The 24,302-nt window shown below is 35.6% G+C and overlaps 1 protein-coding gene across 1 annotated transcript in view; it reads right to left on the bottom strand.

Moving 5' to 3' along the window:
* The window catches only part of LOC122750507 (vertebrate ancient opsin-like), a 250,810-nt gene that overhangs the window by 89,094 nt on the left and 137,414 nt on the right, over positions 1 to 24,302 (bottom strand). The gene's annotated exons all lie outside the window — the stretch shown is intronic.

A 24,302-nucleotide genomic window follows, 5' to 3' on the forward strand; every position in this document is an offset into this window, starting at 1 on the left:
GAAAAAAATTTCTTAAATTTCAAAAGATACTGTGTTGGGTATTTGTGGGTAAAAGACATTAGACATTTTAAGTGAGCAGAAACGATCAATTCATACAGTAAAGCTAATTCTACTTCTCAGAAAGTGACAGTGATAATGTGATTTCTCTGAAATCTCAGTGGAAAAGTAATGTTCAACAAAAACAGTATTTAGTTAGAATGTTCTACAATCATGATGATGGGTGAATGACTCCTTTCTTGTGTCTTGCCACATCTGATTTAACCTTTGAAAAGGATATTAATTTTCCTAAGCTACTTGAAACTATTTTTTTTTTATTTTAAACTTTCAATAACAAGTTTAGGACCATTGACTCAGAGGATATGCCCATCATTTCAAGTCTTATTATAGAATCCCATATGGTTTTTAAAAAAAGTTGAACCAACTTACGACTTTACTACCAATCTAATATCATACCTATTTTGCCCCAAGTACACCAACATTTAATTTTTATTATCTTTTATAATCTTTGCAAATTTAATGATTGTCAGGTGCATTATCAGCTTTACTTAAAATTATCATTTCTCTGAAATTGTGAATATTTTTTCATGAGGTAATTGATAAGCAGTTATCTTTTTCAAAAAGGATTATTCATAAATTTTTAATTATTAGTTAAGAATGAATGGTTTTAATTCTTATGAATATATTTCAGTTCCTTATACATTTTGACTGTCATACTTGTATCAGAAAAATTATACATACATTTGTATATACACACATACATACATACATTTATATGTACATACATTTATATATATACACATATGTACTGTGAGAACTAGAGCACTAACCCCTGCCAAGAAAAACATGAGGTGACCTTTCTAAAGTCATCCCAGCATCCGGAAGTCACATCATAATTCATGGACCATGTCAATCAATGGACTTGAATGCCACCAGTCAATTAACTTGGAGCTGTGTGTGGGGACTGCTCCTCTTCTGGTCCCGCAGGAAGCTTCTGCTTGAACTGAGGGAGAAATGCTCTCTTTGGTTGCTGGAACAAGGTTGTGGTGGCAGAAGAAGCAGGCCAGGGTAGACAGGTTTCCTATCTTTCTTAACTTCACATATTCTCTCTCTCTTGGATAGCTAGGTGAAGGTAGCTTTCTCTCTCTCTCTTTGCTAACCCCTAATATACTTTAATAAATGCTTAAAAGCCTAAACTGTTGTTGAACTTATCAGTAAATCTTAGCTAGTTCCCGCTCCCCCCAAAACTGGAGGAGGAGAAGCAGGTAAGGACACACATTAGATTTTACTCAATACACATATGCATGAATATAGATGAATGCATACACAGATACACAAATACATACATACAAAATACCAAGCTTAGTCTGGATTTTTGCTCTGAAAAAAATTATTTTTATAATCAACTCATCTGATTTCTTTTATAATTTCGTATATTAAAACTCCTTTTTTTTTCCAACAGATGGCTCTGGAGGAGAGAGTGAGACTGGTGACTTTGCACAGCCCTCCCTCACTGAAATCCAGTTCACTGCATCACCTCCTGATGTCATGGTCCTCTTTGAGAACAACCACCACCACCCTGATGTATGTCCTCATCTCCTCACTCCTGGACTATTGAAATAAATAGCCTGTTGATTTGTCTGTCTGCCACAAGTTTCTCTCCATTACAGTCTATACTTCATTCAGCCTCCAAAGTAGTTTTTTTCCAACACTAGGCTAGAACTACAGAGCCTACTCATACACTGATCCTGCTAGTGATTGGCACAGGAATATGACCTGCTGTATTTCCCACCTGGTCTAGTTCATCCCTCCTTAAGTAATCCAGTGGCCCCCACTCCTTGAAGCTCACCATACTGTTGTTGAACCTCACACAGACATCTAATTAACATTGCTCACCTGCAGCTCAGAACTCCCTAGCTCAAGAAATCCAGAAGACTCCCCTTCCCAGGAACTGGGGTTAAAGATGTGTGCCACCACACCCAAATTAAACTACTTTTCAAAAGATATATAATACTTGTTTTTTCTTTCAAAGTGCTCATACGTCATACAAAATTAGAACATTTGAATAAAACTAATAAAATGTCACCTAAAATATGAAACATTTCATGTATCATAGCAGAACTTTTCATTAAATAAGTAATTACTTAACCATAATCTAAAAGCAGAATCCTCTCCACATTAGAAATATTCTCTCTAAATAAGTGAAGACATTTGTCCAGAGTTTGTAGTAAGGAATTATATAAGTTCATAGCCATGTCTAAGGCAACCTGCTCTAATGGAAAAAGAACTGGAATTGTAGGTCTTGGCTATAAACTAGTTGTGTGATTTTGGTGAAATCTCTTTAATCTCTGCTTCCTCATCTGAAAAATGAAAGGATGGAGCGGGCAGCTAGATGGCGCAGTGGTTAAAGCACCAGCCCTGGATTCAGGAGTACCTGAGTTCAAATTCAGCCTCAGACACTTAACACGTACTAGCTGTGTGACCCTGGGCAAGTCACTTAACCCCAATTGCCTCACTAAAAAAAAATGTTGACGATAATTCTCCTTTCTACCTCCTTGAGACACATCTTCTCAGGCAATGCCCCCTCCCAGTTTCTTCTATTAATCCTCCTTTTGCATAGTATCCAGTCTTCCCTATCCTCATCATCTACTTCTACTGAATTTTCTCAATCAATATCCTGATTAAAATGAGGTGCCTCAAATTGACATCAGGAAAAACCTATGTTTAAGTCTTGTCTTTGACACATCATGGCTACATTACCTTGGGTAGATCAGTAAATCTCTGAGCAGCCCTCTGATAGTATAAATTGCAGAACACAGTTGATCTTCATTACAAGAGGGAAGCTCCTACGCTGTAATTTTCCTATATGGATTTGCTATCAAGTTACTAATTGAGGAAATAGCAATAGAAAGTTTCTTGGAGCCCAGAACTAAGCAGCGATAAAGACAGCTTCAGGGATAACGATCTCTGTCTCTGTCTCTCTGTGTGTGATGGATATTGATATTTTCATTAATTTCATCCAAGAAATCAAGAAAGAGCCCCTCAAAATGTTCCCTTGCTCTCCTCCCTCTCATACACTTTTAGGAGAAACCCAAAATGTCATTATATATATTTGGTAATATTCTTCCTTTCAGTCCCCAAGTCTTAGGGGTCTGCCCCCAAAATGTTCTATTGGCTTTAACTGGGCCACAGCAATATTTGGTCTTCCCATTTATAAAATGTAATTGCTATCATCCAACCATCCACTCACTGTTCAAGAAGACAGGATTCATTTGCAAAGAGTCTCTTTATTGTTTAGCAACCCCTTAAACATTTACTGCTATTATGTGGAAATGAAGAGGATGTTACAATCAGCTGTGCATTTGATCACAGACTGGGTGTGTTGCGGCTGGGGGTGTTCGCTTCCAAGTGGACCATATAATCGGGCTGCCTCATTCTGGATAAACACTTCAAGTATCTAAAGTGTAATCTCTCAAGGATGATGGCACATTACAGGGAAACTGTAATGGGTGTGAAGAATTCATAGGAGCCTGCCACGCACAATTTAACTAAACAATTTGCCAGTCGTGGCTTTTAAAGGGGCATTTTTAACACCTTCATAAAGCAACAACATAAAAGACTGAACAATCAAAGTTCTATTCCAAGGAAGCTTCTAGTATTCACAATCCAATCTCAGAAAGAAATATACATGTCATGGCTTAATATAATACAGATCTAGGACAAAAGCCTGAGAGGCTTTTGGAATATAAGGATACTAAATTAATCCTACTATATCAGAACAGGAAGGGACCTAAAATATCATTTAACCAGGAAATCTTAAACTTTTTTTTGGTGCCAGGGACCCCACTGGCAGTCTGTTAAAGCCCATGGACCCTTTGCTCAGAAGAGTATTTTAAGTGAATAAAATAAAATACATAGAATTACAAAACAAACTAGTTATATTAAACTGTAGTTAGCAAAAATATTTTTAAAGTTCCCAGACCACATATAAAGAACCCCAAATCAGGGGATGCCCTGGATTCAGGAGGACCTGAGTTCAAATCCAGCCTTAGCACTTGACAGTTGCTAGCTGTGTTACCCTGGGGAAGTCACTTAACTCTCATTGCATCACACACACAAAGTAATAATAATAAAAAAGAACCACCAATCTAATCCAAAATCCCTCATTTCACAAATGAGGAAACTGAACTTCAACTGAGTGACTTGACCAAGGTCATTTGACTTATAAATGACAGAGCTGTGGCTCAAACTCAGGTTTCTTGTCCCCAGTTCTACACTCAAGATATGGAACAGTATTTCCCAAACTGCATTCCACAGAGCACAGGGTTCTTACAATGAGAAAATGTCATTGCTCTTTTAAAATATTACTTTTGAAAAAGTCTGTAAGTGTTAGAACTACTTACACACAGAGTAATTTTTCACCATTTTGTTACAAAATTTCTTGTAGCCTCCTCTTTTAGAGGGGAGGTTTGGGAGGAGGAGGATTTCATACCTGAAAACACCATATACTTCTCCCATGATCATTTATGGCTTCTGTCAGTGTATTTCAAGCTCAATGTGCTCTCTGGTCAAATTGGTTTAAGAAGAGCTGACCTAGTGAATCCGTTTCCACAGTGAGGTAAGAAAAACAAAACATTAGCTTGGTAATAATTTCATTATTGGTGGAACTAAAGACAGTCTTAAGGTCAGAAAGACCTCCAGAGCAATATTGGCTATTTGACTATGGCAATTCACTTATCTTTTCAAAGCCCCCAATGCAACTTTCTATGAGTAAGTTGAAAGTTAGGTGCCCGTCTATGATGAAATTATGGGTCTGAACCCCTCCCCCATCAGATAAAATTATGACACTTCTTGATTCCACTCCTCTTTTTCCCCTGTTTCCAGGGCTCCACAATGACAAAGAACAATAAAATTTGAACCATATGGTGTTTATTAGAGGTTTGGACTTTTAGGTGGGATGGAGGGGAAGGAGAATAGGGGAATAAAACTCTTTGGTAATAAAACTGTGAAAGCTCCCACAAACTGCTCCCTCCCCATAGATCTCAACTCTAGTACACAACTGACTCCAAACCCCACAGGGCTTCCACAAATGGAGTGTAAAAACAATGGTTTGAGTTGGAACTGCCATCTCTCATTCAAAGGCCTTAATTTTAATGTAGTGAAGTATAGCTTTTGTTTGTGTGGTGGTTTTTTAGTTTGTTTTTTAGATTTTTTTGTTTTGTTTTTGTGGAAGGGGACAGCAACTCATTATCCCAAATGAAAGGCAAATTACATCATGGTGCCATTTACTTAGGTACAAGTAATTTGGGGATCTAAATTCTGATAAATTCTTGGATGAATATAAGGCACCATGATTTGGGGGCACCATGATTTGGTGAATGAAAACTAAATTTGAGTCATAAAATTTGGAATAGAAAATGAAAAGAGAGATTAATAAAATTTAAATAAAATATTAAGCTAATAAATAAAACTAAAAGCTATTTTTTTTCTGAAAAAGACAGACCACTGGTTAATTTGATTTAAAAAAAGAAATAAAGCCAAATTACCAGTATCAGAAATGAAAAGGATGAATTCACCACAAATGAAGCGTAAACTAAAACAATTATTAGGAGCTATTTTGCCCAATTATATGCTAGTAAATCTGACAATCTAAGTAAAATGTATGAATATTTACAAAAATATAAATTTCCCAGATTTTTCAATCATAAAAGTATTTTGTTATTTTCTAGTTACATGTAAAGATAGTTTTCAAAATTTGTTTTTATAAGATTTCTACTTCTAAATTTTTCTCCCTCCCTCCCTTCCCTCTCCCCATATAGCAAGCAATCTGATATAGGTTATATATGTACAATCACATTAAGCATATTTCTGCATTAGTCATGTTGTGAAAGAATGAGAACAAAAGAAAAAAAGCTCAAAAAACAAAAAACAAAAACAAAAAAAGTAGAAATAGTATAGTTCAATCTGTATCCAGATTCCACAGTTCTTTGTTCTGGATGTGGAGAGCATTTTCCATCCTGAGTCCTTTGGAATTATCTTGGATTATTGTATTGCTGAAAAGAGTTAAGTTTATCACAGTTGATCATGACACAATGTTGCTGTTACTGTGTACAATGTTCTCCTGGTTCTGCTCATCTCACTCAGCATCAGTTCATGTAAGTCTTTCCAGGTTTTTCTGAAATCTGCCTGCTCATCATTTCTTACTGCACAATAGTATTCTATTGCATTCATATACCACAACTTGTTTAGCCATTCCCCAATTGATGGACATCCCTTCAATTTCCAATTCTTTGCCACCACAAAAAGAGCAGGTATAAATATTTTTGTACATATGGGTCCTTTTCCCTTTTTTTATGATCTTTTTGGAATAAAGACCTAATAGTGGTATAAATTGCCCTGATTAACAAAAACGAAAAGAGAATAAATAACCCTATCTTAGGAAAAGGAAATCGAACAAGACACCAATGAATTCCCTAAGAAAAAATCACCATGGCCAGTGAGATTCACAAGTGAATTCTACCAAACAATTAAAGAACAATCAATTATGATACTATGTAATTTATTTGGAAAAATAGGTAAAGGAGTCCTTTCAAATTCCTTTTATGAAACAAATATGGTGCTAATACCTAAACCAGAAAGAGGAAAAACTAGAGAAGGAAAACTATAGACAAATTTCTCTAATGAATATTGATGTAAATAAAGTACTAACAAGGAGGCTATAGAAATATATCACAAAGATAATACACTGTGAACATGTCAATAACAAAACCAACAAAAATCATGTGATTTTATTAACATGTAGAAAAAGCTTTTGACAAAATACAACACTGATCCCTATAAAAAACACTAGAGGGCATAGGAATAAATGGGACTTTTATCTATCTAAAACCATCATTAAGTATTTTATGTAATGGGGAAAAGCTAAAAGCCTTCCCAAAAAGATCAGTGGTAAAGTAAGGATGCCCATCATGACGACTATTATTGAATATTGTACTAGAATTCTAGCTATAGTGATGTGGGGGGGTGGGGGAATAAAGAAATTGAAGAAATCAGAATAGGCAATGAGGAAACAAAACTATCACTGTGCACAGATGATATGACAATATACTTAGAGAATCAACTAAAAAATTAGTTGAAATAATTAACAACATTAGCAGAGTTATAAAATATAACATAAACCCACATAAATCATTGGCATTTCTATATATTAACAAGAAAACCCAGTAGGAAGAGATAGAAAGAGAAATACTATTTAAAATAACAACAGACAATATAAAATACTTGGGGGGAGGGGTCTATCTGCCAAGACAAATCCAAGAACCATATAAACACAATTACAAAACACTTTTCACATAAATAAAGTCAGATCTAAACTATTGGAAAAAATATTAATTGCTCATAGGTAGACTGGGTCAAAAAACTAGAAATAACCATTCTACCTAAATTAATTTATTTAATCAGTGCTATAACAAACTAACAAAAATTATTTTATAAAGCTAGAAAAAATAACAAAATTAATCTAGAAGAACAAAAGGCCACGTAGGAAGGCAGCCTAGCAATGCCATATTTCAAAGTATATTATAAAGTGGTAATCAATGATATAATCTGGTACTGGCTAAGTCTATTTAAGACTGATTGATCAGCGGAATAGATTAGGCACACAATCCACAGTAGTAAATGATTATAGTAATGTAGTGTTTGATAAATCCAAAGATCCCAGCTGTTGGGATAAGAACTCATTATTTGACAAAAACTGCTGGGAAAACTGAAACACAATTTGGCAGAAATTAGATATAGATCAATATCTCACACCAAAATAAGATAAAAATGGATAAATTATTTAGACATAAAGAGCATTATTATAAGTAAATTAGGAGAGCTTGGAAAGTTTTAGCAGTCAGATCTATGGATAAGGAAAGAGTTTCCAATAAAACAAAAGCTAAAAAGCACCACAGGAAGTAAAATGGATAATTTTGATTACAAATTTAAAATGCTTTGCACCAACAAAATTAATGCAGCCAAAATTAGAAGGAACACAGGAAACTGAGAAAAAAATTCTAGCAAATTTCCCTGATAAAGGCCTCATTTGTCAAATATATAGGCAACTGAGCCAAATTTATGAAAGGAGTCATCACCCAAATGATAAATGGTCAAAGACTATTTTCAGAAGAAAAAATTAAAGCTATCAATAGTCACATGAAAAATGCTCTAAATCACTATTGGTTAGAGAAATGCACATTAAAACAACTCTGAGGTGTCACCTCCTACCTATCAGAATGACTGTCATGACCAAAAAGGAAAATGATAAATGCTGGAGGGGGTATGGAAAAATTGGGACACTTATACACTACCTGTAGAGTTGTGAACTGGTCTAATCATTCTGAAGAACAATTTGGAAGTACGTCCAAAGGGATATAAAACTCCACATACCCTTTGACCCAGCAATACTACTCTTAGGTCTTTATCCCAAAGAGATCAAAAAAGAGGAAAGGACCTATTTGTACAAAAATATTTATAGCAACTCTCTTGTGATGACAAAGAATTGTTTAACTCCTGTACAAGTTGTGGTATATGATTGTTATGGAATACTATTGTGTCTGGAATAAATGGTGATCAGAATGTTGTTTTGTTTTTTGTTTTTTTCTGAAAAAGCCTGGGAAGTCTTATTTGAACTGATGCAAAGTAAAGAGAGCAGTTGGAGGAGATCATTATACTCAGTAACAACAGTATTGTAAGGATGAGCAATGGTGAAAGACAGTTACTCTGATCAAGGAACCCATGATAAAAAATGCTATTCACTTTCAAGAAAGAGAACTGATGAATTCTGAGTGTAGATTGAAGCATACTTTTTCAATTGAATTTTTATGTTGTGTGTGTGTGTGTGTGTGTCCATGTGCATGTGCATGTGCGTATGTTTTCTTTTATAACATGGTTAACATGGAAATATTCTTTGCATGATTTACCATGTATAATAAATATTATATTTCTTGACATCTCAAGGGGTGGGGCAGGGATAGATGAAAGGGAGAAAATTGGAACCGAAATTTTTTGTAAATGAATGTTAAAATTTTTTAATGTATTTGGGAAATATTTAATGAAACACATAAAAATATATTTTATAAAAAACAAACGTTAAATCTCACACCAGCCCAACTTTTCAGATATGTATTATTCCTTTTCATGAATAATATTTTCCAACCAAATTTGAAATATATACCTACTTCCTCTGACCATTTATATAGAGTCTACACCCCATTTCTATGTTGTATTACCTCCTCCTCCTCACCTCTTAGAATTATTATCTTTTCTCCAGGTTCCAACTTCTACCATCAATTTCTTGGTGAAGTATTTGATTTCCCCAGTTAGTAACCATCCTCAAATTCCCTTGTGTTTACTTCTCTATGTACTTGTTATATTCTCCCCATTCCCCAGTAGAAATAATGCTCCTAGACTTCCAAGGCAAATAACAGGTGTGTAGTGTGTTCTGTCAAGACAGAATATGTTCTTTGAATAGTGTGGCCTTTCATCATAAGCTGTCACTATTAAGACTCAATAGGCAAAGGTTGTTTCCAAACAGCCTTCCTCAAACAGCCACTTGCTGCTATTTTTGCTGCATATTTCTACTGCAACAATCTAGTGTGCCAAAAAAGGGTAAGGGAGTATATCTCTTCCAAAGACCATAACCTTGAAATTCCTAGCTAAGCTTCTATCATTTCTATGATGATATCACACCCTCACTGTGTGTACTGCAATATGTTGAAGTGGTTTCTTGGAGACAGATTTCAGCAAGCAGAAGGGCTATCCAAAACTAGTTGCATGGACCCCTGGGGAAGGCAGTTCATAGTGTTGAGGAGACAGTGCAGTCTTTCTAGCTCATAAAGATATAGAACGTGGTTTAGACTAGACCAGACAGAGTTATGCTGGTACAGAATTTGGAACAAATCTGTGAAAGGAATAGATGCAACTACAGCAGCAGTCAAAGCAGCAGCTGAAGCAGAAATGAATGATGCTAAATAATGGAGACTTATCAAAAGCATTGAGCATCTAGAACCTTCCCTTGATCCATACTCACTTAGTGAAAAGAATTTATCTGGGAACTTATGAACTGTGTTTACCCTGAGAGACTGGTGAATTTCTTTGCTTTTTTTTCTCTCTTCTTCATGCTACTTGGGAGACTTTGTTACTCCTAAGTGTTTAATGTTCTCTTAAATTGCTTATTTGCTGTTTGGATAGTATTTTAAAAGCTGCTTGTTCTAGTTAAAATTAAGATCCAATCTTAATTATATTCTGAGTGTATAATTTGGCATAAAGGGATTATGGATAGGGTTGGGGAGTGAAAGGGAAAGAGAGACCAATGACAATTTTGATGCCCAGAATTTAGGAGTTTGGAGATCTTCAATTATGCTGTCATGACCAGAAGTCATTCTGGTATGGAGGTTCTGGGTATTTATGATTTTTAAAAAATAATCATCTGTATTTTAAGCACTCTAATTTTTCAGAGAAAAGCTCATTTATTTTTATCTGAAGCAAGTTGGGATGATTTTACCTGGGCTGGGCTATCTCCACACCTCTCTTTCTCCCTCCCCATCTCAATTAAGGGGAGACCAGTGTTTTTAGGCAGAAGGGAGTATTGTGAAAAGGAAAGAACAGTGCCCAGAAACAAGATTCTGTCCAAAGCTTAGCCAGTGGGAGAAGTTATGTGTGGTCTGGGAAGATTCAGCTCTTCTTATTCCTAATAGGGCAGGAGATGAAGAAGTGTTCCTCAGTCAATCTGCTGCTCAACAGCACCTATTGGTTACATAGTCAATACAGACAACTGATATAGAACAATCACTGTCCATTTTTGATAATTCACCATTACCTTTCATCATTCAGTCTGAGGTGAGACTCCTCCTTTAGCTCCATTTTGGTCAATGGAGGGGCAAGCCCCCTTTGTGAGCACCTTTATTCCCCCTCCATTAAAACTGCTCCCCTCACATCTACCTACACTCCAACTTAAGTATTATTCTTTGTAGTCTGAACACCAAGTTCCTGGCACATAATAGGTGCATAATAAATAAATGGACACAGCAATTTTTCAGCCTTTCTTCTGTTTGGAACCTATTCATTCCATCAAAAGTATTGTGATCAGTTCTAGACACTATATTTTGGGACACACATAAACTTCCAGAGCACATATGGAGGAGTGAGAATAGGTTAGGGAAAGCATAAGAGGTCATAGCAAAGTAAATTCAACTGAAGAAAATGGAAAAGTTGAAGATGAAGAAGAGAAGATGCAGGAGTGGTAGGTATGAGAGTTTTTACTTTTTTAAGGGGTTGTAGCGAAGAGATATTAGAGTTGATGTCATTGACCTTAAGGGATATAACTAGGGGCAAAATATAAAAGATATGGTTAGAATTGTGTTGATATAAAGAAAAACATTCTAAGATTTACAACTCTACAAATATGGAAAGGGTTGCCTCAAGAGCTAGTGAGTTCCCACTCTTGAGTGATCATCAAATAAGGTATGAATAATAATTTGTTGAGTATGTTATGATGAGGATCACTCGAAAAATATATTGGGGGATGGGAGTGGAAAGCTTCAATTAAGGAAGCACTGCAATATAATGAATGGTCTTAACCCTGCTTTTCCATTCATACCTCTCCAAGTGAAACTTCATTTTGAAAGCCATTGCCTCTGAGGAAAACCTTTAGCATATATTGAAAGGGTGTATTCTAATAGCCCTTAGACTGCTCTGGGAAATGCAACAATGTCAATTTATAGGTACTAAAATACCTAAAAAGAGGTGGGAGATAAGCAATTGTATATCTTTTTCATTTTAAAAAGAGATATTTTCTTAAGTCCATAGCGGGGTGAATGAGGAAGAGAATCACCATCCTGACTTCAGGTGGTATCTATCTTTGAGGTGAAAAATAGATGAAGGTGAGATACCCTTGCTCTACTATAAAACTATACAACTTGCCCTACTATACAATATGGTAGTCATCATCTTTAAAGCATATTTCTTCAAAATCTATTTTTGTCAGGTTGAAAAAGGCTTTCGTAATTCCATTCAAAGTGTAGTTGTTTCATCAAATTGACCACTACATGGAAAAAGGTAGAAAGTCAAAATGTTTTTGTCAAGAACTTTCCTCAGAAAGCCATAACACAAATCACATGAAATGATGACCTATTCCACCCAAGATTGAATGTCTAGGGTGAGGTTGACCAGAAAAATAATGATAATGGTTCTTATTTATATTGTACTAAAGGGTTAATAGCTTTATAATGCAACCACACAAATTAATAAATAATCAACTAGTAGAAATACACTTGGTTCTCATAATGGTCATGTCAAGTTGTTATGATGGGAAAAGTCAAATTCAGAGAGTGACTTGCTAAAGGTCAAAGGTCACACAGTAAATAAGTGGTATAGTTAGATCAAAGGATCATATCACGTATAATTATAGATTTAATGGTATGAGGGACTTTAAGGAATATCTTGTATAGGAGGTGTTTTTTTTTAATCTGGGACCCATGGACTTGATTTTTAAAAATATTTTTAGAAATATATTGCAATATAGTTGATTTCCTTTGGAATCCTATGTATTTTATTTTATTCATTTGAAAATACTATCCTAGGGTTTCCCTAGGCTACCCAAAAATGTCCCTGATAAAAAAAATGGTTAATAACCTCTGGTTTATTCCACCCCTTTCATTTTACAGATGTAGAATCTGAAGCACAGAAAGTCTGAAGTGGCTTATTCTAAATGGGTTATAAATGACTAAGCCAGGATTTGAAGCCAAATCTTCTAACTCCAAATTGAACCTTCTCTCTAACTCTAGCCATGCTTCTCCTCAAGATTTTTTTTCTTTTTGCGGGGCAATGGGGATTAAGTGACTTGCCCAGGGTCACACAGCTAGTAAGTGTCAAGTGTCTGAAGCAGGATTTGAACTCAGGTCCTCCTGAATCCAGGGCCAGTGCTTTATCCACTGTGCCACCTAGCTGCTCCCTCTCTCCAAGATTTGACCTAAGATCAAGTGACTCCTAATCAAACATTCTGTCTATGATACAGGCAAATTTCCTCTCTGGAAACTACCCTATAAATTTGTAGGTTTATCAGGGAAAAAATGACATATACAAATCTTCAATAGTCAAACAGTGGTAAAAAGCAGGAAGTGTATCATCATTAGTGCTAAGTTTAGTGTCTCTTTCATCTATCATTCATTTTAAATATTGCTGATGTAGGCCCACCCTGGGCAGAAATGATCTAGAACAAATTCTACAATGTTACAAAAGTAATTTGAGTTAATAAAATATTTCATAAATTGAACATCAAGAATTTAACATGAATTAATTTTCATGAACTATCAATAAATGCCAAACTATTATAAAGACCTAACTGGGGGAGGGGGTGCCAGGTAGAATCTCTTACCCTGCAGCAAGCATTACCATTGCTCCTCCCCTTCCTCTCATGGAAAGTAAGTACCAAGTAGGTAGGCAGACATAACTAGCATATTCTATGCACATCAATGAAAACTGATAAATTATGAAAAGCTTTGTTCATGAAACGAATCCTAGTTTGTTAAAAGGAGTAAATATCATTCAATGAAAGGACATAAGAAGAGGGGTAAGAAGAATTGGGTGGAAGTCTTAGCTCTTTCAAGTTATTTACTCTCTCTAATTGTCTGTTTCCTTATTTGTAAAAAGATAAATAATAATAAAAAGTATTCTATTTACTTTATAAGTTTACTTCAAGGATATCCTGATCCCAGAATTGGAAAGGACTTCATCATCCATCTAGTCCAGATTGTATCTATCCAAGAATCTTCTCTGTGACATCTCTATCAAGTGATTATCTAGCCTTTCTTGAAGACCTCCAGGGAAAGGAAGCTTACTAACTCACATGCAAACCATTCTACTCCAAGACAGTACTAAGTGTTGGAAAGGCTTTCTTAATAGCAAGCTTAAATGAATTTTGCTACAATTTTCAATGACTGTTCCTAGTTGTATGATCTGGGGAGGGGGGGGGGAGGGTCTAAATCCTACCTCTTGTGAAAGCCTTTCAAATACTTGAATACAATTATTACATTTTTTTTTTTTTAGTGAGGCAATTGGGGTTAAGTGACTTGCCCAGGGTCACACAGCTAGTAAGTGTTAAGTGTCTGAGGCCGGATTTGAACTCAGGTCCTCCTGACTCCAGGGCCGGTGCTCTATCCACTGTGCCACCTAGCTGCCCCCAATTATTACATTCTTTATCCTCAATTCATTCAGTTCATAAAGCATTATTACTACTGAGAGATGGTATAATGGAGTAGGCAGAAAGTTGGCCTTGGAGTCAGGAAGAGCTGGGTTCAAGCCCTGCCTCTAACATATATTCATTATATGGTGCTCTCTAAATTACTTAGCCTCACCTTTGTCTCAAACTCTCTAAGACTCTAAAATGCTAATCACTTGCATACCCAAATCTTTATGTGTTCTTCTCTGATCCTGGCAAGCTTCCTTAAAACTACTCAATTCAGCTAGTCCAGTTCAATATATAACTTGTCATTTTTAAACAACTCACATGTTGTCTGCATTCATAGAGTTTCTTTACTAAAAGTTCCTTACACTGAGGAACTAATGGATCCAGTCTAAAAATAGTTTACAAATATATATACAAATATATAAAAGTATAAATTTAAAATCATTTTACACACATATACTAGTATATGAGCACATTGCTTGACATATTGCTTCCCCATATCCAGTTGAGTAGAGCCCAACTTTAACATAAAGTTCAAAGTCAATAAATAGGCTGAAAAAAAATGAGCAAACAACAACAAAAACAACCTGACCATAAAAAGCTAGTATAATAGCAGGGAAAATGAAGATACAAACTCAGAAGAGAAAAACCATGAAAATAGCTACAAGCAAAGCCTCAATGAAAAGGTCAAATTAAACAAGTTCAAACAAAATTCCCCCCAAAATTTAAGAGATAATAGTTGGAGAGGAAAATGTGCAAAAAGAACTGAGAGTGATGCAAGAAAATTATGAGAACCCAATTAATATCCTGTTAAAAGTGGAATAAGAATACTAAAGAAAATAACATCTTAAAAAAACCAGAATTGACAAAATAGAAAAAAGGAACAAAAATTCACTGAAGAAAAGAACTCCTTAAAAAACAATAGGCCAGGGGGCAGCTAGGTGGCACCGTGGATAGAGTGCCGGCCCTGGATTCTGGAGGACCTGAGTTCAAATCCGGCCTCAGACACTTGAAACTGACTAGTTGTGTGATCCTGGGCAAGTTACTTAACCCTCATGGCCCAGCCAAAAAAAAACAAACAAACAATTGGCCAGATGGGATAAGAAATACAAAACTCACTGAGGAAAATAATTCCTTAAACATAAAAATTGAACAAAGTGTAAGCCAATGATTTCATGGGATAAAAAGTCAAAAGAATGAAAAAATAGAAGAAAATGGGAAATATGTCATTGGAAAATTAGCTGACCTGGAAAAAATATCCAGAAGAAATAATTTTAAAATTATTGAATGACCTGAAAGCTATGATTTTTTTTTAAAAATAGCCTGGCTATCATATTTCAAGAAATTATAAACTGCCCTAATATCTTAGAAGCAGAGAGCAAAATAGAAATTGAAAGAACCCACTGATCATCTCCTGAAAGAAATCCCAAAATAAAAATTCTCAGGAATATTATAGCCATATTCCTGTGCTTCCAGGTAAAGAAGAAAATATTGCAAGCAGTCAGAAAGAAACCATTCAAATACCATGCAACCACAGTCAGGATCACATAAGATTTAGTAGCTTCTGTGTTAAAATAGCAGAAGTCTTAGAATATGATATTCTGGAAGACAAAGGAGCTAGGATTATAACCAAAAATAATTTACAAAGCAAAATTGATTACACTGATACTATATTATGAAGGCTATAGTCTTTCAGGGAGAAAATGGATATTTAATGAAATAGAGGGCTTTCAGGCATTCCTGATGAAAAAACTATAGCTGAATAGAAAATTTGACATTCAGACATAAGAATCAATAAAACATAAAAAGGTAAACATGGAAAAATTAATAAGGGATTTAATAAAACTAAACTGTTTACATTTTTGTATTGTAATGATTGGAATGATGCCACCTACTGGAGACTTGCTGTGGAGAGCTCCACCATGAGGAAAATGCCTCAGAGGCATTGTGGCTTTTCCTTGGCGTCAGGAAATGACATTTGCTCATGGGTGCTGTCTATCAAGTCTACCAGCCAATCAACTGGAGGAGCCTCCTATGGTCTGGGAGGAGACAGGAAGGAGGAAAGGGAGCCTGCGCAGAGAGCGCTGGCCTTTTTGGCTTCCGGACTTGATGGTGGTGGCGGCAGAGGACTTCACAGGAGATTTGAGGAAAGATAGGAATGCCAGGCTGTTAGAATTCTGTTCTCAATCTTTTTCTTTCTATTTTCCAATAAACCCTTAAAAACCTAAACTCGTTTTATCAGTGATTTTTAGTCAGTTTCCCCCAAACTGGGGGAACACATTAGAATCCACATTTAGAATCTTAAATTACACAGTATGGGAACATGATACTTGTAACTCCTAAGAACTTTATCATTATTAGGGCAGTTAGAAGGAGCCTACATAAACTGAGGACACAGGTATGAATTGCTTATGTGGGGATAATCTCAAAAAAATGAAATGGTGAGAAAAAGAGAAAGTTAAGGAAGAATGAGAAAAGTTATCTCACATAACAGAGGTGTTGCAAGGAAGATCTTTTATAGTAGAGGGGAAAATGGATAAGGGGGTGGACCATGCTTGAGCCTCATTCTCATCAGAATTGTGTCAAAGAGTGAAGAGTATATGTACACACTCAGGTGGGAATAGAAATATATTTTAACCAACAGTATAATAACAATGGCTCTGACATACATTAATTGAGCAACTGGAATTCCTGTCCAAGGTAACACAGAATAAATGTTTGAAACTGAACAATAGAATATAAGCTTCTTGAAAGCAAGCATTATTTATCTTTTTGTCTTTGTATCAAGAGCCAAGAATTTAATAAATACTTATGCATTGAATGAAGTATTAGACAGCCATCCAGGCAAGAACACTGTCTTTGTCTTATGTAAAATAAGTTATGCCAAATAATGGAAAGGGACCATATCTTAGATAAATTTTGTATATCTCTCATGTCTAATACAGTATGCATCATTTCTTTAGAAATATTTATTGTATCTTTATATTGCAGCCATTGCTGTAATTGCAATTGTTGAACAGCTTCACATGATATTGAATTTTACTGTGGTATAGACTCCATAATATATTCTTGGTCTGTTATCTGAGAATGAGTCGAATTAAGTTCGGAGAGGCTCCTCAAAACAAAAGCTGGCCACTAGGTGACAATTTTTGGAGGGGAAAAGCGGGGGCAAATCATAAAATTGGACCCTATGTCATGGAGATATTGAGATCTGCACTGGGAACAGAGTACCCACAGTGATGAACCTTTTAAGGCCGAAAATTAAGCCAGTTGAATTTGAGTAAATTGTGAATGACCTGCAACATGACAATTACAGAGCTAGAGTGAACTTTATTGAGAATAATAGAATCATTCTCAGTTTTAATCTTCTCAAGATCTAGCGGCCATGTGTATGCAATTAAACCTTTCATGCTTGAAAATTCTTCCAAATTTGCAGCATATGGTTTAGAATAGATTTGAATGGCATTCTCATTGCTACACTGGACATCCACACTAATGGAACCTGCTATTAGCATGGAATCTGGAATGACACAGATGAATATGGGACCCTCAAGCTTTTCATTTAGATTTATCTTTTCAGAAGCCTTATTGCAAGTTTATTTACAGTATCACTCTACTACAGTTTTATGATATGGACCCAATAGTCTATATTAGAGAGACTCTTTAGGGCACTCCTAATGAACCTCAACAGCATTATATAACAGATATAATGGTTGCTTCCTCAAAAGCAGCTAATAATCATAGAAACCTACACTTACATTTTAAATTCTATAAAATCTTGATGAAAATAATCTGTTAATTAATTGAGGGGAACTTTGATGAAAATATGAAAAGGGAATTGACAGAGTCTTATAGATAATCCTCAAGGAACACATCTTCAAACACATAATTAACTAAGAGGTATACAAAATACGGAATCTTATTGTGTTTTTGTTGTTGTTCAGTGGGTTGAGTTGTGCACAACTCTTCTTGACCTCATTTAGGGTTTTCTTGACAATGATACTGGAGTGGTTTGCCATTTCCTTCTCTAGCTCATTTTATAAATGAGGAGACTGAGGCAGTGTTTAGTGACTTGCCCAGGATCACACAGCCTGTAAGTGTCTGAGGCCAGATTTGAACCCAGATCTTCCTGACTCCAGGTCTGGTGCCCTGTTTTGTATATTATTTGTTAAATAACAGATATATACATATATACACATGTATACATATATATGTGAGTGTGTATACAGGAGTGTGTATATATATATGTGTATTTACATGTATATATGCAGTTGAGCTGGGTGGTGCAATGAATAGAGCAGTGGCCTGGAGTCAGAAAGACCAAGTTCAAATCTAGTCTCAAATGCTTATTACCCATTTGACCCTGAGTAGGTCAGTTAACCCCTGTTTGCTGCAGTTTCTTTATCTGTAAAATGAGGATAATAATAGCACCTACTTTTCAGGTTTGTTGGGTTCAAATATGATAATAAAAAGAGCTTGGCACATAATTCGTACTTTATAATTATTATGCAAAAGAAACACTTAAAGTTTCCATCCCAACAAGATATTGGCCACATATAGCATATATGGAAACTATTGCTGCTTCCTCCCTTCAGGGATAAAGGCCTTGAAAATACATATTTGGTTTTTTCTAACATAAACTGAACTTTAAATAGACTAGTAACTAGGAGAGAGACAAAAGGAGAGAGAGAAGAGGGGTTTAGGAGAATTTTTTTCTGATGTGAAGATATTTTTTAAATTTATTTTTTCTTTTTAATTTAGAATTTTCTTTTTCCCCCAATTACATGTAACAATTTTAACATCCATTTTTAAAACTTTGTGTTCCAAATTCATTTTCTCACTCCATGCCCACCCCCTTAAGAATGCAAGCAATTCAATATAAGTTATACATGCAAAACATTTCCACATTAGTCAGATTATGAAAGAAAACAAATCAAAAAAAATAAGAAAAAGAAACTTTTAAAAATATGCTTCAATCTGTATTCAGGCACCATCATTTCTTTCTTTAGAGATGGATTGCATTTTTCATAAGTCCTCCAGAGTTGTCTTGGATCACTGCATTGCCAAGTATAGCCACATCATTCGTAGCTGATCATCTTGCAATATTGCTTTTACTTTATATACGGTACATTTCACTTTTCATCAGTTCATGTAAGTCTTTCCAGGTTTTTCTGAGAGCATCCTGCTCATCATTTCTTACAGCACAATAGTGTTCCATCATAATCTCATCCTACAATTTTTTCAGCTATTCTCCAATTGATGGGCATCTCTTCAATTTCAAATTATTTGCACCAGAAAAGGACTGCCATAAATATTTTTACATATAGGTCCTTTAACTTTTGGGGTATTTTATATTTTTTTTTTTGGATACTGACATAGTACTGGTATAACTAGTCAAAGAGTATGCAGAGTTTTATAGCCCTTTGGCCATGGTTTTATAACCCTTTGGCCATAGTTCCAAACTGCTCTACAGAATGTTTAAATCAGTTTACAACTCCACTAACAGTGCACTAACAGTCTCATTTTCTCCATGTCCCCTATAACATTTGTAATTTTTCCTCAGCTGTCCTATTATCCAATCCAATAGGCATGAGGTAGCATCCCAGAATTGTTTTGACTTACATCTTTCTAATTAATAGTGAGTTAGAGCATTTTTATATGGCTATAGATAGCTTTGATTATTTCATTTGAAAACTGTTCATATTCCCCTCCACTCTACTCCTTCCCCATGTCATTTACTCTGTTCTCTATCTCCTTTCATGCTTTCCCTCCTCAAAGGTGTTTTGCTTCTGACTGCCCCCTCTCCCATTCTGCCCTCCCTTCTATCACCAACCTTATCCTCTTCCCCTCCTACTTTCCTGCAGCATAAGATTACTATACCAAATTGAGTGTGTATGTTATTCCTTCTTTGAGCCAATTCTGATGAGAATAAGGTCCACTCACTCCCCAGTACCTCCCCCATCTTCCCCTCCACTGTATAAGCTTTTTCTTGCTTCTTTTATGTGAGATACTTTACCCCAATCCACCTCTCCCTTTCCCTTTCTCCAACTGCATTCCTTTCCCACCCCTTAATTTTTTTTAAAGATATCATCCCTTCATATTCAACTCATACCTATGTCCTCTGTTTAAATATACTCCACTCACCTGTCCTAATAATGAGAAAGTTCTTGTGAGTTACAAGCATCATCTTCCCATGTAGGAATGTAAATAGTTTAACCTTTAAATATGCCTTATGATTTCTTTTTCCTGTTTACCTTTTTATGCTTCTCTAGGGTCTTGTATTTGAAAGTCAATTTTTCTATTCAGCTCAGGTATTTTCATCAAGAATGCCTGAAAGTCCTCTCTTTCATTCAATTCTCACTTTTTCCCTTGAAGGATTATATTCAGTTTTTCTGGGTAGGTGATTCTTGGTTGCAATCCCAATTCCTTTGCCCTCTGGAATATCATATTTCAAGCCCTCTAATCCTTTAATGTAGAAGCTGCTAAATCTTCTGTTATCCTACTTGAATTTTTTTCTTTCTGGCTACTTGAAATATTTTCTCCTTGACCTGGAAACTCTGGAATTTGGATATAATATAGCTGGGAGTTTTCATTTTAGGATCTTTTTCGGGAGGTGATTGGTGGATTCTTTCAATTTCTATTTTACCTTCCGATTCTAGAATATCAGAGCAATTTTCCCTGACAATTTCTTGTAAGATGATGTCTAGGCTCTTTTTTTGATCATGGCTTTCAGTTAGTCCAATGATTTTCAAATGCTGTCCTGGATCTATTTTCCAAGACAGTTGTTTTTACAGTGAGATATTTCACATTGCCTTCTAACTTTTAAAAATTATTTTGGTTTTGCTTTATTGTTTCCTGATTTCTCATAAAGTTGTTAGCTTCCATTTGTTCAATCCTAACTTTTAAGGAGTTACTTTCTTCAGAGAACTTTTGTACTTCTAGGAAGTTTTTTTAACTTGCACCTGGAAGATATGGTAAAAAAAAATTAAGAGAACTCATAAAATTGTCCCTGGTGGAATGAGAAACTGGGTATTTCAGGCTGGACTATGGAATCATGAGAGGCAGGAAGAAAAAGAGAGGGAGAGGGAAAGGGAGAGGAAGAGGGAGAAGGAGAGGGAGACAGCGAGGGAGACAGGGAGAGGGAAAGGAGGAGGAAGAGGGAGAGGTAGGAAGGGAGAGGGAGACATGGTATCATGACACCCATGTCCTTTTGCTCCTGGCAAGGGGCAAAGGAGACAGTGATCTTACACAAAGAACATTAATACTCAAGAATATAAGTGAATCTGAATGAATGAAAAAAGCATTTGTTAAATATTGATTATATACCAAGTGTTGGGCATACATATACAGAAATGTGTCCATCCTTTCTTTCAAGAAGATGACATTTTAAAAGAAGACAACACAGAGCAAAGTGATGGCAGGGGAACTAGGGGCCATCTTTTTATAGGCTTCTTTATTTTACATGTGAGGAAATGGAGACACTGAGAGTCTAAATTGCTTACTCAGAATCACACAACTTAGTGTTGAGGCAGACTTGAACACGTCTCCCTGATTCTCCTTCCAGCTCCCTATTCAGTAAGCAATATAGCCTCTCAATTCTGATCAGGGGAGTTACCAACATGATTAGCAAAGTCATATGTGCCAAGTGCCACTCCATGGTTCTACAACAATAGTACTGATTTGATTAGTAATAAAAGTTATCTTTAGATGGTATCTTAAGTTTTTCAAAGTGCTTTTAAAATGATGTCATTTTATCCTTATTTGGATACAACCCTAGGAGGTAGGAACTACCATTTTATAGATGTTAAAACTGAGACTATGAGAGGTTAATTGACTTGCTCAGGGTAACAAAGCTAGTAAGAGTCTGGATTTGAACTCAGGTCTTTATGACTCCAGGTCCAGTGCTCTAGCCACTAGGCTACCCATCTGCATAGTGTTCCCAGAATAAGAGGTGAAAAATGGAAAGTGAAGAGGGAGCATATGTCAGGGAAGGTAGCAAGATGCCTTGGGTGGATGGCTGGCATGTGAAATATGCTCCTTATAGGTTCAGAAGGCTCTGGCAATATAAATACTTGATTAGGACTAATGCCTATTCAGTCTAATGGTTTTAATACTCTTTCTTGCCTTTTAAATAAGACTGTATTTTCTGCATGTAGGCTAACAGCTAAGAGAGGAAGGAAATTTCTGAAATTGTATCTGGGTCCTTCACATCATGAGAGTGTCCCTGATGTAAAGCCTATACATAAGTTTAAACAGGATTCCTTATTAGAGAGAGGGGGGATTTCATTAAACATTATTCTATTAATATCAATAAAGACATTATACAGGCCAGTGTATGCTCATGAAAGGGGTTTTCCAGTATTATGAAGGATGGCCTCTATCAAATCTAAGTGTAAAAGGAATCACTGGATCAGAGACTGAGAACTGGAGGAGACCTTATTTTACAGATGAGGAAATTGAGGTGCTGAGAAGTTAAGTGATTTGTCCAAGGTCACAAGGTAATAATTGGTAGAATAGAGATTAGAATTTGAGTCCTCTGATTATAAGTTTGATCTCTTTCCATGGAGTAGCTAGGTGGGCCAGTGTTGGAGTGCTGGGCCTGTAGTCGGCAAGACTCATCTTCATGAATTAAAATCTGATCTCATACACTAGTTGTTTGTCCCTAAGCAAGTAACTTAACCCTGTTTGCCTCAGTTTCCTTATGTGTAAAATGAACCAGAGAAAAAATGGCAAACCACTCCAATATCTTTGCCAAGAAAACCCCAAATGGGGTCACAAAGAGTCAGATATGACTGAAAACATTGAACAACAAAAAAACACAAGATCTTTTATTCTATATACCTCTTATTATGTGTTGGTGAAGATATATTTTCCTTTGAGGATTGACAACCGAATAACAACAAAAATAACAATGATACTCAACACCTCCTCAGTTACCTCTCCCCTCTGATTGGAGAGCTTAAGGGTGGAGCAATAAAATTATTTCATAATGTCCCTTTATAGAGGATTCAGAATTTTTCAGCTAACTTCATTTCCTATTGGTTGTTCCACTTGAACATCTTGCCCCTGCTTGGTTGGACCTCCCCCTTTTCAGCTTCATTTTCCTATTGTGTATCATCTTCCACCATTAGATTGTAATTTTCTTGAGGGCAGAGATTGTCTTTCTTTTTCTTATTTGCACCCATTAGCAGAATGTCTGACACATAGTAGGTACTTAATAAATGTTTATTTACTACTGACTGTCAATAATAAGACTCAGTCTCCAATCTTTTCACCAATCTCCTTTAGAATGGAAGCAATTTTATATAAAAAAAACTTATCTAGTTTCTCATGTATTTCTTAAATTATGATTCTTTGAACTCAACACAGTACATCTGAAATGGTCTGATCAGGGATTAGTGTTGTGCCTGAACTCTCTAGGTTAGCAAATATAAAAATGATAAAGTAGGGTTGAATATTTTCACCTTGAATATGTTGGCTATAAAATACAAAAAGAATGGTTGCTATGCTCACTATACATTTTTTTTAAAGCTTGAAGGCATAAAGTGACAAAGCATAATTTAGTTGAATAACATGGGATATTCTCTCTTCTCATAACCTAGAATTGAGTCTATAGTTATGGAAAGTTCCTCAGTGAATATTTTAACTTCCTTTGAATTTAGCCAATTTGCCCAGGGGGATAAAAGTTAAATAAAAGTGGTAGTAATGCATACAAAGCAAAACATCACCTTGATGCATTATGTTCAGAAAAGGAATAATCTTGGATAATTTAGCAATCTAAAATCTACAGCAGTTTAAAAATCTCATGCACATTCACAGGATGGCAAAAAGTTGAGTAAAATAGTTAACTTTTCCAAGTAGATTGGCAGCAAAATTTATTAAAGTTGGAAATTATAGCCCATGCATGTTTAAAAAAAACTACTTGAGACAATTCACAGTCATGTATTTATGAAAACAAAGCAATTTCCAAAGCTCTGAGAAATTCTGAAATGCTCTCATTTGGTTGTGTTGGCTCCAGCAGGAAGCATCTAAATAGCTTCATGTCTGAGGGATGACTGATCTCACTTTCAAGGTCACT

This window comes from Dromiciops gliroides, chromosome 3 (assembly GCF_019393635.1).
Source record: "Dromiciops gliroides isolate mDroGli1 chromosome 3, mDroGli1.pri, whole genome shotgun sequence".
In the NCBI taxonomy this organism is placed as follows: Eukaryota; Metazoa; Chordata; class Mammalia; order Microbiotheria; family Microbiotheriidae; genus Dromiciops; species Dromiciops gliroides.